General features: G+C 46.7%; 1 pseudogene across 1 annotated transcript; it reads right to left on the bottom strand.

The window, feature by feature from the left end:
- Positions 1-1,044: 1,044 nt before the first annotated feature.
- Positions 1,045-5,985, bottom strand: LOC102912532 (protein BTG1 pseudogene; annotated as a pseudogene). Its single transcript, XR_013048318.1, has 4 exons — positions 5,878-5,985; positions 4,462-4,590; positions 4,215-4,328; positions 1,045-1,854 (listed from the first exon to the last, which is right to left on the bottom strand). The product of XR_013048318.1 is annotated as a protein BTG1 pseudogene (transcript).
- Between the last annotated feature and the right edge of the window lie 9,346 nt (positions 5,986-15,331).

The raw sequence follows: 15,331 nt of genomic DNA, 5'->3' as shown, positions 1-15,331 counted from the left end.
AAATATCTGGCTTTTGCATGATCTTTGTGAATGGAGATAGGGAGATGGTGGTAATGGTGGTGAAGGGTGTGGTTGTGGGTCTCTCACCAGGATGAGGTAGGGCATCAAGTGCCTGGTAATTTTACCTAAGCCTCTAACTGAGCTAGTAAGAAAGAATGGGGACTGACTCATTATCAAGTTCAACTGGGAGTTTCAATTTTGTGCAGAAGTGCAGTCTTGATCTTTCATCAGGATGGGCTGGTATACAGGCTGCTTCATTCATGATAGGCCCGGAAGATGTCCTCGGAGAGCAGGATCTGGTTCAGATAGCAGGCTAGGGGACCCAAGCAAGGCCTTACAGCATTATTTTGACAGTGACAGAATAGGTTAGGATGGTACACAGTCTGATTGGCTACAATTAGGCCAGTGAGTGTAAAGATGTTTTACACAGGAAAGAGTCTTAGGAACCCACAGCACTTGTCTGTTGAGCAGGCTGTGTGACACTAGCTAAGCCTAAGCAGTATTAGGATGGTGTGAGAAGAAATGGTTTTATCACTCACCAGTCTGGTGCTCAGGACACACAATTGAAGGGATGGCCACACTGAGTAGGGTTCTGTGCCATGCACCAGATTCGGCAGGTCTACAGGCTACTTCATCCTAACTAGGCCTTAGCATCTGAGGAAGGCACTGGAGGGCAAGTCTTGATGACTCACTAGACTGGGCTGTTCAATTGTTAGAAAACACTCTTGATATAAAGTTCCCTCTAATTTCATGCTTACACAACTGAGCTTTCCTCCTAAATGGCCCCAAACATTATTGATAATATTCAAGTGTAATACTGCAAAATCCCTTGAAAGGTCAAATGTGGAAGATGGTTCGTTGAAATAGTGTTTTATGGGGCTGGAGAGATGGCCCAGTGATAAAGAGATCTGTTTGTTCTAACAGAGGGCTCCAGTTTGTTTCCCAGCACCCTCAGGGAATCCACCTCCCTGGTCTGAGCATACTACACAAGCAGTACACAGACATACATTCAGCAAATCACTCATACACATAAAATGTAGAATTAAGTTAAATGTAAATTTTTCTTAAGGGGACTAATGTGACAATATAGTTATAAAGTCTAGGAGAAATTAAAACCAACCTACAATTTCACTACCTAGCAAATGAAGTGGTTGTGTTCTTTAACTCACAAGCTAGAAAATCATTGAAATGTACTGTCCAAACTATAGCAAACTTACTTAAAAAAAAATATTGCCACTCTATCTTATGCCAGGTCTTCACAGCTGTGACATGGTTTAAATTCCATAATCCATCCCCAAGAGGATCCCACCCCAAGCAAAAATCAAATTTCTCCATATAAGGTGACCCATCCATAGACTGTGTCTTAACCCAACACAGTCATCATATTGTAGTTTTGAGAAGGGCTTGCTCTGCCCAATAGAGTCTTCTCCTTGCAGCTGACTCTGCTATCTCCCATTTGCTCTTTGGCGCCACTTTGAGAAGTACCTCCCGCTGGAAAGGCTTCGTACAGCACACAGATGGAGCCATCCTCCCCAATTCTGTAGGACACTTCATAGGGATCCACCCAGAGTGTAAGCTCACATGGGAGAAGCCTGAACAGCTCCTGACTGCTCAATCCAATCTGCTGGGCTGCCTGTCCAATCAGAGGATCCATCTTATGATTGATGCGAAGGCACCTGTAGCCTGATCCCTTGCAGGGCTTCTCTGGAAACCAGTGATGTTTGTAATGTTCTTCCAGTAGCTCCTGCAGGCTCTGGCTGAAGGTCTGCAGCTGTTGTTCGCTCCTGAGGCCCTTGGTGCTGAGGAACTTCGAGATGAATGTAGCGGCAGCACTGATCTCGCCTCTCATGGTGGCTGCAAGGATATAGAAGGGATACATCTGGGTGACAGATAGGTTAGCAGTGTGGCCTGAAGGCAGAGCAGCCACCCCAGGCTGCTTCTTTCTAGAAAATGCAGGCCATGAGGCAGCTACTAGCTCTAAGGGCTCTTTTCAAAACTTTTCTCTTGGAGGAAAGAAGTCATTGTGCATGGTAGAGATGGGAGAACAGAGATAGCCTGATCATGTCACTTTGACCTTTCCAGTCACCTCTACCACCAGTTCAGAACCCTCCAAGGATCCCAAGAGTTGTACTTCCAGCTCCAAGGGGCAAAATTACATACATTCTTAAAGGCATATTAAGCTTAAATGGGCTGAGCACACAGGATAACACATTGAATACATACCTCGGCCAGTGAATGTGAAGAAATGGAATGCACTCGCTAGACTGGGCTGATGGGAAAGCTGCCTGGCCAGAGATGGGACAGGAAATATGGGGATGGTGCAGGAGTGGATATCCTTGATTACTAATACAAAGCTGTTCTTATTTCCAGGCTACTGGATCCTAACCAGTACTGGGATCCAGTTAGGATGGTCAGGGAGAGCTTAGTCTTGATCACATACCAGGGTAAGCTAATGGGCAGGCACCTTGACCACAGCTTACATTGGGACTGTGTAGTTGGCATAGAAATATGTAGCCCAAGCTAGTCTGGAAGTGTGTTAATGTTGCAGATAGGCGGGGTTATAGGTGACTCAGCAGGCCAAGATCGGTGTATAAGTGCTGTGACCCAAGCTATGGTGTATAGTGTGCAAGGGCAGGGTTGTCTTTATCACTTACCAGTTAGGTCTGATGAGCAGGCAGATTGACCTTAGCTGAGATAGACACTGGTCAGATGGCACAAAAGTGCAAGGTCTGGGTCACTCAGGAGGTTGGCTCAAGTACAGGCCGTGTGACTGAAGCTAGGCTTGGGAGTATTAGTACACCAGCAGCAGAAAGAGTCTCGAGCTCTCACCAGACTGGTATGGTACACAGTATGATTGACTCTGACTAGAAAATGGACTGGTCCAGGCAGTGATGGTCTTAGCATCTTAGTAGTCAGGGATAGTGCCCAGACTGCTTGATGCTTTATGGGCCTGGGAACAGAGTTCTGGATCGCTCATGGAAAATTGAGGCAAATTGACTGACCAAAGCAGGACTGGGATATTGGAGTGGTGCAGGATGGCAATGTCTTGACATCTCTCCAATATGGGATAGTATGTGGGCTACTTGACCCCTACTGTGTCTGAGACTCTGGAGATGGCACAAGAGGGCAAGGGTATGAGTCATTCAGAAGACCATGTTGGTCCATGATCAGCTTGACCCAAACTAAGCCTGGAAATTGAGGAAGACACTAGAAGAGGGCCTATCTTGGTCACTGGCCAGGCTCTGCTGCTGCTCAGGCTAAAAGGCCAAAGCTAGGCCAGTGAGAGTGATGAAGGCAAGTATATTTATTAGGTAAGCTGCTTGATGTCAGCTAGGGCTGGGTGTGTAAGGATTGTGTGGGACAAGAAGCTCTTAATCACTGAATATGCTCTTTTGGTGCCCATGCTATTTGTTCTAAACATGTCTTAGATTGCTAGGCTCATGAGGGAGGAAGGGAGGAGCTGGTATTGATCATCACCAGAGTACGCCATTGGGTAGGTGGCTTGGTCCCATACAGTTCTGTGACTATGGGGATAACAAGGGAAGACAAAGTTCTGGATCACAGAGATGACTTGTATGCAGGCTATGTGACCTGTGCTAGCCCTGGTAGTGTGGTAATGTGGAAGAGCAGAGTTCTGTGTCACTTACCATTCTGGTCTGGTACACAATATGCCTGGGATTGTCAGACCACTTTCTAGTCTAGGGTGAGGCAAGAGGACAACATGCTGGGTCATTTAACCAGGTTTGGCAGGCCCATATGCTCCTTGACCTGAATTAGGCCAAGGAGTGTGAGGATGGGACATGAGGAGGGCAGGATCTCTCTCCCTCACCAGGACAGGTGCCCAGGCTTCTGCAGCCATTCTAGGCCTGGGGATGTGCGGATGTTCTTGAAAGTACAGCAGTCTGGGTCCTTCACCAGGCTGGGCTAGAGTACAGGCATTGCTACTCAAGCTATTACAGAGTACTAGTCACCCTGGGAGGCCAGGATCTCAAGCACTCACCAGACTACTACAATGTACAATCCAATTGACTCCAGCTAGGTCAGGTTGCTGAGGATATCTATGGCAGGTGAGGTGTGTCGGAACTCACCAGGCCTTGTAACAATTCCAAGGCTTTGTAGTTGGAGGATGTGGTAGTAGAGCTGGGTCTTGACCACTTAGCAGTCTGGGCTGGGAATATGAGCTTACATGGAGGTCAGTGGTCTGGAACACTCACCAGGATGTGCTGGTCAGTGATCCACTTCACCAAAGATCTCAGATGGCTAGTTGATGGGGAAATCTTGATCACTCACTTGCTTTGTCTCTTCAGGCTGTGTGGTCCAGGGTAGGGCTGTGAGTGTGAGGAGGACACATGAAGAGAACGTCTTGATTATCGGGGTACATATTGTTTCCCCCCAAGAAGTCATGAAATCTTTAGGACTTTGTGGGAAGGGGTGGGGGGCATCTGGGACTTGATAACTTACCAAAGTAGGCTTGGGAGCAGGCAGCCTGACTGCAGGTCAACCACTGATTGTGGGGATGACACAGGAGGACAACAATACGATTTTCTCCCAGGTTGAGTTTGTTTGCAGGCCCTCTAACTCAAGCTAGACCTGAAAGAATGGTAATGGTAGGAAGGAGTAGGTTCAAGATCATTTACCTGGTTTGCCTGGTCCCCAGTCTGCCTGTAATTATGAGATCACTCCCTAGGCTGAGGTGGAGGAAGGCAGGTGTCTGGGTCACAAAGAAGTCTTGGCTTGCCTGAGAGCTGCTGGAGTGGGACCATGCCTGGGAGTGTGTGAATGACACCAGAGTACAGGGTCTTGATCCCTCACCCAGAGGGACCTGGTTCTATGGAGATGTCCAGAGAGTACAAGGGTCCAGATTATTCACCAGGCTTGGCTAGAGTGCAGGCTATACATCACAAACTAGGCCTGCAGGTATTAGGACCACACTAGCAGGATAGGATCATGATCTCTCATCATGTTGGGATGCTGTGCAATCTGATTAACCCAGCTAGGTCAGTATGGAGATGGCGTGGAGGACAAGGCCATGATCATTAGTCAGACTTAATTGCTACCCATGCTTCATGACCCCAGCTGGGTCTGGGAGTGTGGTAATGGTGCAGATTGGTGAGGTATTGAGGCATTCACCAGGCTGGGATAGTAAGTAACAATGTGACCCAAACTAGGTCTGCGAATGTGAGGATTGAATGGGAGGGCAGCGCCTTGATCACTCACTGGTCTTGTCTGGTGCCCAGGCTGCTTGACACCAGATAGGCCAGAGACTCTGATAATGGCATAGGAATTTTGCAGTAACTCACTAACTTAGTTGGGGAGCCAACTGACCTGAACTAGGCCTGAGAGTCTAGTTGGGGAATCTTGATCACTTACCAGGTTGGGCTGTTGTTCAGGCTCTATAACCCAAGCTAGGCCTATGAGTATGTTATAGACAGGTGGGTATATTTGGTACTCACAATGCTGGCCTGGTAGACTGTCTTCCTAGGATCATGACACCCCTTGATAGTCTGAGATCAATTGGGCAGAGGTCTGCACAACTAACCAGACTTGGCTGGTTAGTGAACTGCTTGACCCAAACTCCATCTGAGTGCGTCAAGATGATTTGGTAAGGTTGGCTCTTGAGTCTACACTGAACTGAAAGACAGGCTATTCAACCCACATGAGGTCGAGGAGCATTAGTAAGACACCCCAGGATAAGATCTTGAGCTCTCACCAGGCTGAGATGGTGTTCAGTCTGTTTGACCCCAGTAGGCCAGGCAGTAAGAGAATGACTCTGGCTGGCAGCTTCCTGGGAATTCAACATGCTGAGCTTATATACAGACTGTGGGACACCAGCTAGACCTGGCTGTGTGAGAACCGGTTCTTTTCTGAGTTACTTACCAGTCTGGGCTGGTGCCAACCTGCTTTACATGAGTGTGGTTATGATGAGGATGGGTGGGGTTCTGTGTAACTCTCCAGGCTGGTCTGGTACACAGACCACTTACTATTGTGAGATCACTGCTAGTCATACCTGGTGGGGGAGGGGGGGTTCTATGTTACCAGGCCAGGGAAAGTGATGATGTCAAGGGGTGCCTATGCTGCTTCACCCAAGCTATGCATGTGGCTATGAGGAATATTCTGGAATATCTGTGGATCACTGTCAATTTTGGATTAAGGAATAAAATAAATGTTCCCTGTGTTTGCTCTATCTCTAAGAAAGGCATTTTTTCATGGAAAGAAATGAATTAATGTTTCAGGATACTTTATAAAGGAAGTTTTACTTTATTGATGCAGAATAGCACACAGATATTATCAACATCTATATGCTGTAGTCCTTAGGATGTGAAAGCTGATTGTATGAGTTAGCTGAGTGGTAGATTAAGTACACAGTTTTTAATGATCTCAAGGCATGTTATTATTACTGTTATTGTTATTGGTTTTTTTTCAAGGCAAGGTTTCTCTGTATAGCCCTGGCTGTCCTGTAACTTACTCTGTAGACCAGGCTGGCCTCAAACTCAGAGATCTACTCAAGGCATATTATTAACTTTGTTTCAAGGCCAAGTAAGAGGTGTTTTCAGAAATAGGTATCATCAGCATTCCCAAGAAGCATGTCTATGCAGGTGATCACTGGTGGAATGGTAGTCAAGGCATGATAGAGCGGTGTCAGAGTCACATCATTCTTTAAAGGTGACAGAGTACAACACGAAGTCAGACAAGCTAAATAAACAAGGATGTAATCCTGAAAACCAATTAGAAAAGTGTAGCCAGATGCATCAGTGTTCTTCTTTGAGCATTTAAAGTTGGATAGAAAGCTGTAGAAACTCCTCAGTGTCCCCCTCCATCATCCTGACACTCCCAGACCAGGGATGTCATTGCGTCCCTGAGGATAGGAAAAGACTGACACACATGCAGTGGAAGTTGACAAGGAAGCCTTCTTGATTTCCCCCAAACCACATGACAGCAGTTTCAAGAGGATGTACACTCCTAAGCATTTCTTGACCAGGCTTGGTTAAGATATAAGCTGCCTGACAAAATGAGGCCTCAGGTGTAAAAATAGTACAGGAAGGCAGAGACTTGATCACTCACCATGATGGACTGCTTTCCAGACTGCTTGAGCCAAGCTAGGCCTATCAATGTGAGGATATAATGGGCCATTCACCAGGCTGCAGTGGAGTAAAGGCTATGCCACTCAAGCTATTGCTGGGCAAATTATTGTTTCTGTGGGAGAAAAAGGGTAGAATCTTGAACTCTAATCAGCCTGGGATAATGTGCAGTCTGATATATCCAACTAGGCCTAGAGGTGTGAGGATGGCTATGGAAGGCAGGGTACTTATCAGGCTACTTATGGGAACTTATCAGGATTCTTGGTGACAGTTGGGCCAGGATGTCTGAGGAAGTTTCTGAGGGCAGGGTCTTAATCAATCCATAATATAGGCAGGTGCCCAGGATCATAGACTTTAGAACATGTAGTCAAGGTTTTGGGTCACTCACCAGGCTAGGATGGTAAACAGGCTGATGGAACCTACCTAGCCCTGGGATTTATGGTGATGGCACCAGGGTACAAAGGTTTATGTACTTCACCAGGCTCCATGATCTGAGTTAGGCCTGGTATTGTGGTAATGGTGAGAAAGTTGGCCCATGGTGTTGAGGTCAAGTGGGGGCCAATGAGAATCAGCCTGCCCCTCATTGCCCCTCTTGATGCACTTAGAGACAGGTGGTATGGGCAGATGAGACCACACAGTGGTGGCAACACAGTTCAATGATGATGAACTCTGATCTGGTGGATCATGCCTGTAGGAGAAGCTATCATATAATTCAGAGCCACAGTGGCTATTGAGTTCAGGGATGCAGCATGGCAAATGACTAAATAAGTAAGGTTTAAACTATAATGAGGGGAATCATAGGAAAAGAAAAAGGACTTCTCAAGAAGATCAATCATTTTGTGAGGGGTAAAACTACAGGAAAGCACATCCCCAATAAAGATGGAGTCCAGCACTGAGAGAAGAAAGATATATTGCCTATCTGAAGAGAAAGAGAAAGAGAAGATGAGCAGCAGGGAGAGGGGATGATAAGAGACAGGGACTGAAAAGGTTAGGGGGATGAGAAGGGAGGGGGATGAAAAGGGAGGGGGAGTGAGAAGAGACGGGGAATGAGAAAGGAGGGGAATAAGATGTGAGGGGAAATGAGAAGGGAGGGGGATGAGAAGGGAGGCAGAATGAGATGTGGAAGGGATGAGAATGGAGGGGGCATGAGGTTTGAGAAGGATGAGAAGGGAGGAGAGATGAATGATGAGGGGGAATGAGAAGGGAGGGTGATGAGAAGGAAAGAGGATGAAATGGGAGAGAGGATGAAAAAGGAGTGGGGATGAGAAAGGAGGGGAAAGAGAAATTGGGGGAATGAGGATGGACAGGAAAAAAGAAAGGAAGGGGGATGAAAAGAGGGTTGATGAGAAGGGAGTGAGGATAAGAAGGGAGAGAGATGAGAAAGGAGAGGAATGAGCAGTTGGGGGAATGAAAATGGAGGTGGGAAAAAAAGAGAGGTGGATGAGAACAGAGGATGAATGGAGTGAGTGAAGAGTGAGAGGAAATGAGAAGAGAGGGGGATGAGAAAGATGAGGAAAGAGGAAGAAGGGTGAAAAGAAGTAGGGATGAGAAAGGATGGGGAAGAGAAGTTAGGGGAATGAGAAGGGAAGGAGGAAGAGAAAGGAAGGGGGATGAGAAAGGAGGGGGATAAGAAGGGGGAGGATGAGAAGGGAGGAGGAAGGTGAAATGAGGGGACATTGAAAAGGGAGGGGGACGAGAAAATAGGGAATGAGATGTGAGAGGAGTGACAAGGGAGGGGAATGAGAAGGGAGGGGAATGAGAAGGGAAAGTAATGAGAAGAAGGAAGAATGAGAATAGAGCAAAAGGAGGGGAATGAGAAGGGAGAGGAATGTGAAGGGAAGTGGAAGGGGAAGGGAAGTGGAAGGAGAAGAGGAGAAGGAGGAGAAAGGGAAATGTGAAGTGAGAGATGTTTGCAAGGGAGAGGAATGACAAGGGAGGGGGAATGAGCAGAGGAGTGAATTGAGAAGGGAAATGGAATGAGAAGGGATGAGAATGAGAAGAAAGGGGGAATGTGAAGTGAGAGAGGTTTACAAGGGAGGGGAATTAGAAGGGAGGGAGGATTACATGGGAGATAGAGGAGAAAAGAGGGGGGATGAGAAGGGAGGGAAATGAGAAGAGAGAATTAGAATTGAAAAGGATGAGGGGAATGAGAAGGGGGAGAAGGAGAAGAGAAGTGGAATGAGAAGGAAAGTGGAATGACAAGGGATGAAAATGAGAAGAGAGCAGGAATGTGAAGTGAGAGAGGTTTACATGGGAGGGTAATTAGAAGGGAGGGGGATTACATGGGAGATAGACAAGAAAGGAGGGGAATGAGAAGGGAGGAGGGATGTGAAGTGAGGGGGAAGAAAAAGAAGGGGGATGAGAAGGGAGGTTGGATGAGATGTGAGGGGGAATGAGATGGGAGGAGTGATGTGGATATTGCTATGTGTGCTGTGAATGTGTTGCTCTGGTTGGTTAATAATTAAAATTCTGATTGGCCAGTAGCCAGGCAGGAAGTAGAGGCAGGACAAGCAGAGAAGAGAATCCTGGGAACAGGAAGACTGAGTCAGAGTTCGCCATCCAGACACAGGGAAGCAAGATGTACTGATAGCAGGAAGCCACAAGCCATGTGGCAAGGTACATATTTATAGAAATGGATTAATGTAAGATGTAATATCTAGCTAGCAAGAAACCTCAGCCATCAGGCCCTAGAGTTTTAATTAATATAAGCCACTGCATATTTATTTGGGTCTGTGTGCATGCAGGTCTAGGTGAGACTGGAGAAAACTCCAGCTCCTGAAGGGTCTTAGTAGGAAAGTAGTATGAGCAGGAAGAGGAATTTCAAGGGTTGGGGCATGAGAATGGTGGGGATTGAGAACAGAGCAGGAATTAGAAGGAAGAGGAATGAGAAAGGAGAGGAATGAGATGGGAGGGGATGAGAAGGGAGGGGAAATGAGAAGGAGGGGACTGAGAAGGAGGGAGAATAGAATAGAGTAGGATAAGGGAGGAATAGGAAGGGAGGTGGAATGGGAATGAAGAGGAGAAGGGAAGGGAAAAGAAATCAGAAGGGTAGGTGGCAGGAGAAAGGGTGGAGATTGAAAAGGGGGGCAAATAAGGAAGGGAAACAAGAAGGGAGGTGAATGAAAATGGAAAGAAATGAGAAGGGAGGGGCATGAGAAGGGTGGGGCATGAAAACGGTGGGGCATGAAAAGGGAAGGGCATGAAAAAGGAAGGGAAAATGAAAAGTGAGAATGGAGGACAAATGAGAAAGGAGGGGCATGAGAAGGGAGCATAAATGAAAAGGGACGGGAACGAGAATAGAGGTGAGATGAAAATGGAGGCTAGAAGTGAAGGGGGATGAGATGTGAGGGGGAATGGAAAAGGAGGGGTATTGTGAAGGGGGAAAATATAAGAAGTTAGTGGGGATGAGAACTAAGGGGAAATGAGAACAGAGGAGGTATCAGATATGAGTGGGGTGAATTGTAAGGTTGAACAAGAAGGGAGGGAAAATGAAAATTTAGCAGGAATGATAAGTGTAGGGGAATAAGATAGGAACAGGGTGAAAACAGAGGGGGAATGAGAAAAGAAGGGGATAAGATGTTAGGATGAATGAGAATAAAGGTCAGAGGAGAAGAGAGAGTAGACGAAAGAGAAGGGGAATGAGAAGTGAGAGGGGATGAGGAGGGAGGAGGAATAAGAGGAGGGGGAATGAGATGGAAGGGAGAATGTGATGGGAGGGGGATTAGATTGGAAGGGGGAAGAGAAGGTATTGGGAATGAGAAGGGTGAGGGAACAAGAAGGAAGGGGATATGAGAAGGGAAGGGAACTAGAAGGGATGGGGGATGAGAAGGGAGGGGAATGAAAAGGGAGGGGATGAGAAGGGATTCCGATTCAGAAGGGAGAGGGAACAATAAGGGAGGGGATATGAGAAGGGACTGAGTATGAGAAGGGAGGGTGAATGAGAAGGGAGGGGAATGAGAAGGGAGGGAAAAAGAGAGCAAGAGGAATGGAGGGAATCCAATGAGAATGGAGGGGTGATGTGAAGGGAGGGTGGATGAGGAGTGAATGGGAATGAGAAGGGACAGTGGATGACCATTTAGGGAAAATGAGAAAGAAGGTGGTATAGGAAGTGAGGGGAAATGAGAAGGAAGGTGGTATTATATGGGAGAGGGAATGAGAAGGGAGGGGGAATAAGAAGGGACTGGGCAGGAGAAGTGAGGGGGAATGAAAAGATTAAGAAGGAAATCATGTGGGGATGAGAAGTGAGTGGAAATGAGAAGGCAGCAGGCTGAGAAGGGAGTATAATGAGGAATGAGGAGGAAAGAGAAGGGAGGTGGAATGAGAAGGGAGGGATTGAGAAGAAAGGGGGAATGTGAAGTGAGAGAGGTTTACAAGGGAGGGGAATTAGAAGGGATGGGGGATTACATGGGAGATGAGAAAGACGGGGAATGAGAAGGGAGGAGGGATGTGAAGTGAGGGGGAAGAAAAAGAAGGGGGATGAAAAGGGAGGTTGGATGAGATGTGAGGGGGAATGAGATGGGAGGAGTGATGTGGATATTACTGTGTGCTGTGAATGTGTTGCTCTGATTGGTTAATAAAAATTCTGATTGGCCAGTAGCCAGGCAGGAAGTAGAGGTGGGACAAGCAGAGAAGAGAATCCTGGGAACAGGAAGGCTGAGTCAGAGTTCACCAGCCAGACACAGGGAAGCAAGGTGTACTGATAGCAGGAAGCCATGAGCCACATGCATGCTGGTCTAGGTGAGACTGGAGAAAACTCCAACTGCAGAGAGACTTGGTAGGGAGGAGGTATGAGCAGGAAGGAGAATTTGGAGGGTTGTGGCATAAGAATGGTGGAAGAATGAGAAAGGTGAAGGAATGAGAAGGGAGAAGAATGAGAAGGGCGGGGGTGAGAAGGGAGGGAAATTGAGAAGCGAGAGGGAATCAGAAAGGCAGGGGATTGAGAAGGAGCAGACTGAGAAGGAGAGAGAATAGAATAGAGTAGCATAATGAGGGGAATGGGAAGGGAGGTGGAATGAGAAGGAAGAGGAGAAGAGAAGGGAGGAGGAATCAGAAGGGTAGGTGACAGGAGAAAGGATGAAGATTGGAAAGGGAGGTAAATAAGAAGGAAGGGGAACAAGAAGGGAGGCAAATGAAAATGGGAGGAAATGAGAAGGGAGGGGTATGAGAAGGGAGGGGGAATGAAAGTGAAGGGATGGGAATGAGAGGGGTGGATGAGAAGGAGGGGGAATGAGAAAGGAGGGGCATGAGAAGGGAGGGGGGATGATAACAAATAGGCATGAAAAGGGAGGGGCATGAAAAGGGAGGGGGTGAGAAAAAGGGGGGATTGGAAGGGAGGGGCATGAAAAAGGAGGGGCTGTGAAGGGAGAGGGTATGAGAAGAGAGGAGCATGAGAATGAAGGAGGAATTAGAAGGGAAGGGAAACAAGAAGGGAGGGAGAAGAGATGGGAGGGAAGAAAGAATTGAGGGACGATGAAAATTTAGTCTAGTTATGAATGGGGATGAGCTATAAGGGGAATAGAAAAGGAGGGGATATGAGAAAGGAGAAAGAATAAGAAGTTATCAGGGATGAGAACTGAGGGGAAATGAGAAGAGAGAGAAGGTATTAGAAGTGAGTGGGGGTGAAGTGTATAATTGAACGAGAAGGGAGGGTTGACGAAAATTTAGGAGAAATGATAAGTGTAGAGGAATGAGTTGGGAACTGGATGAAAACACAGGGGTGGTGGGAAAGGAAGAAGACAAGATATAAGGAAAAATGAGAATGGAGGTCAGAAGAGAAGAGAGGGCAGATGAGAAGAGAAGGGGAATGAGAGGTGAGGGGGGATGAGGAGGGAGGAGGGATGAGCAGTGACCAGGAATAAGAAGAGGGGAAAGGAGATGAGAGGGGTAATGTGATGGGAGGGGGGATAGGAAGGGAGGGTGGATGAGAAGGGAGGGTAATGAGAATGGAGAGAAAAAGAGAGCAAGAGGTATGAAGAGGGAATCAAATGAGAATGGAGGGCTGATGTAGAGGGAGGGTAGATGAGGAGTGAATGGGAATGAGAAGGGAGTGGGCATGACCATGTAGGGGAAATGAGAGAGGAGATGGTATAGTAAGTGAGGGGTAATGAGAATGGAGGTGGTATTATATGTAAGGGAGAAGGAGAAGTGAGGGGCATGAGAATGGAGGGAAATGAGAAGAAGAGAGAATTAGAATTGAAAAGAATGAGGGGAATGAGAAGAGATGAGAAGAAGAAGAAAGTGGGAATGTGAAAATGAGACAGGTTTACAAGGAAGGGGAATTAGAAGGAAGGGGGGATTACCTTTGGTAATCTAATGGGTGATAGACAGGAAAGAAGAGGAATGAGAAAAGAAGAGGGATGTGAAGTGAGTGGGAAGAAAAATAGGGGGATGAAAAGGGAGGTTGGATGAGATGTGAGGGAGAATGAGATGGGAGGAGTGATGTGGATATTGCTATGTGTTCTGTGAATGTGTTGCTCTGATTGGTTAATAATTAAAATCCTGATTGGCCAGGCAGGAAGTAGAGGCGGAACAAGTAGAGAAGAGAATCCTGGGAACAGGAAGGCTGAGTCAGAGTTCACCAGCCAGACACAGGGAAGCAAGGTGTACCAATAGCAGGAAGCCATGAGCCACGTGGCAAGGTACAGATTTATAGAAATAGGTTAACTTAAGGTGTAAGATCTAGCTAGCAAGAAGCCTCAGCCAACAGGCCGTACAATTTAAATTATTATAAGCCACTGGGTATTTATTTTGGTCTGGTGGCATGCTGGTCTTGGTGAGACTGGAGAAAATTCCAGCTAAAGAAGAGTTGTAGTATGGAGGTAGTATGAACAAGAAGAGGAATTAGAAGAATAAGGTCATGAGAATGGCGGGGTAATGATAAAAGAGCAAAATTAGAAGTAAGAGGAAAGAGAAGTGAGAGGAATGAGAAGGGAGGGGTAATGAGAAATGAGAGGGAATGACAAGTGCAGGGGAAGGAGAAGGATGTAGCTTGAGTTTTCCTGCCTTGCCCACAGTCAGGACAAATCTTTGTCACCCGCCAGTCCCACTGTCGCTCAGACCCAACCAAGTAAAAACAGAGACTTATATTGCTTACAAACTGTATGGCCGTGGCAGGCTTCTTGCTAACTGTTCTTTTATCTTAAATTAACCCATTTCTATAAATCTATACCTTGCCACGTGGCTGGTGGCTTACCGGCGTCTTCACATGCTGCTGGTCATGGCGACGGCTGCAGTGTCTCCCAGCCTCAGCCTTCTCCTTCCCAGAATCCTCCTCTCTCCTTGTCCCACCTACTTCCTGCCTGGCCACTGGCCAACCAGTGTTTTATTTATTGGCCAATCAGAGCAATTTGACATATAGACCGTCCCACAGCACTTCCCCTTTTTTTATTTTTTTAAAGGAAGGTTTTAACTTTTACACATCTCCAAAGTCAGCTTGGTATATTTGGGAATTTGGGCGTAGCTTCTCTTACTACTTCCTGCTGGAGGGGGGCGCTGTATCTTATGGGGACACAAAGAAAATTTTAGGATCATGGAGTAGTCCGTGAGACCGTATTGTCTGAGCCAGTTGCCTTGAAACGATTCTGGATGTTGGATCATCTGGGCCATGGTGTCATCAGAGACCTTTCAGGTGGTCTTGGCTGGTCAAACCTGATGTATCTTAATCTGGAACAAATCCATAGCCTCTGGCTTTCTGTAGAAACAAAAACAGAGCCTCCTTTCCAAAGCAACATATCCTTATATCCAAATTTTGAAGTCAAGGTACCTTTAAAACACACATTTTTGCATAACTCAACAGCTTTTGCAATCAAATGTTTTTCTTCAGTTACAAATATCAAAGAGAACATAATCCAGATTCTCTGTGTGGTAGCCATTTTTACATGGCTTATTTTTTATATTACCTTGAGCCTATTGCTTAAACTGCAGCCTTTTAAGCCTGAAACGGCGCTGCGGCTGCTGGCTCCGCCCACTTCAGCTTCCCAACATGGCGGTGGTACCTTTTCCGCCAGCTCTGGGAGCCATCCTGGGTCTATGCTTTTATCCAAGCAGTGTGTAGCCCAGAAACCTCTTTTTGTTTTGTACTAGCAAAGGCTAAATCCACCATGCAGCTTAATGTGCCACCTGCAGAGGCCTCATTTCTGCCATACTGCAGATCAAGCTTGCATGCTAGGAACGCGCCAGTAGCTCAAACCAGCAGCTGCCGCTCATTTGAGAGAGACAATTAGGAAGCTGTTTTTAGCTCCATTTTAGAATCT

This window comes from Peromyscus maniculatus, chromosome X, assembly GCF_049852395.1.
Source record: "Peromyscus maniculatus bairdii isolate BWxNUB_F1_BW_parent chromosome X, HU_Pman_BW_mat_3.1, whole genome shotgun sequence".
Classification (NCBI taxonomy): Eukaryota; Metazoa; Chordata; class Mammalia; order Rodentia; family Cricetidae; genus Peromyscus; species Peromyscus maniculatus.
The sequence above is the reverse complement of the archived record's forward strand: the minus strand, read 5'-3'. Positions and strand labels throughout refer to the sequence as shown.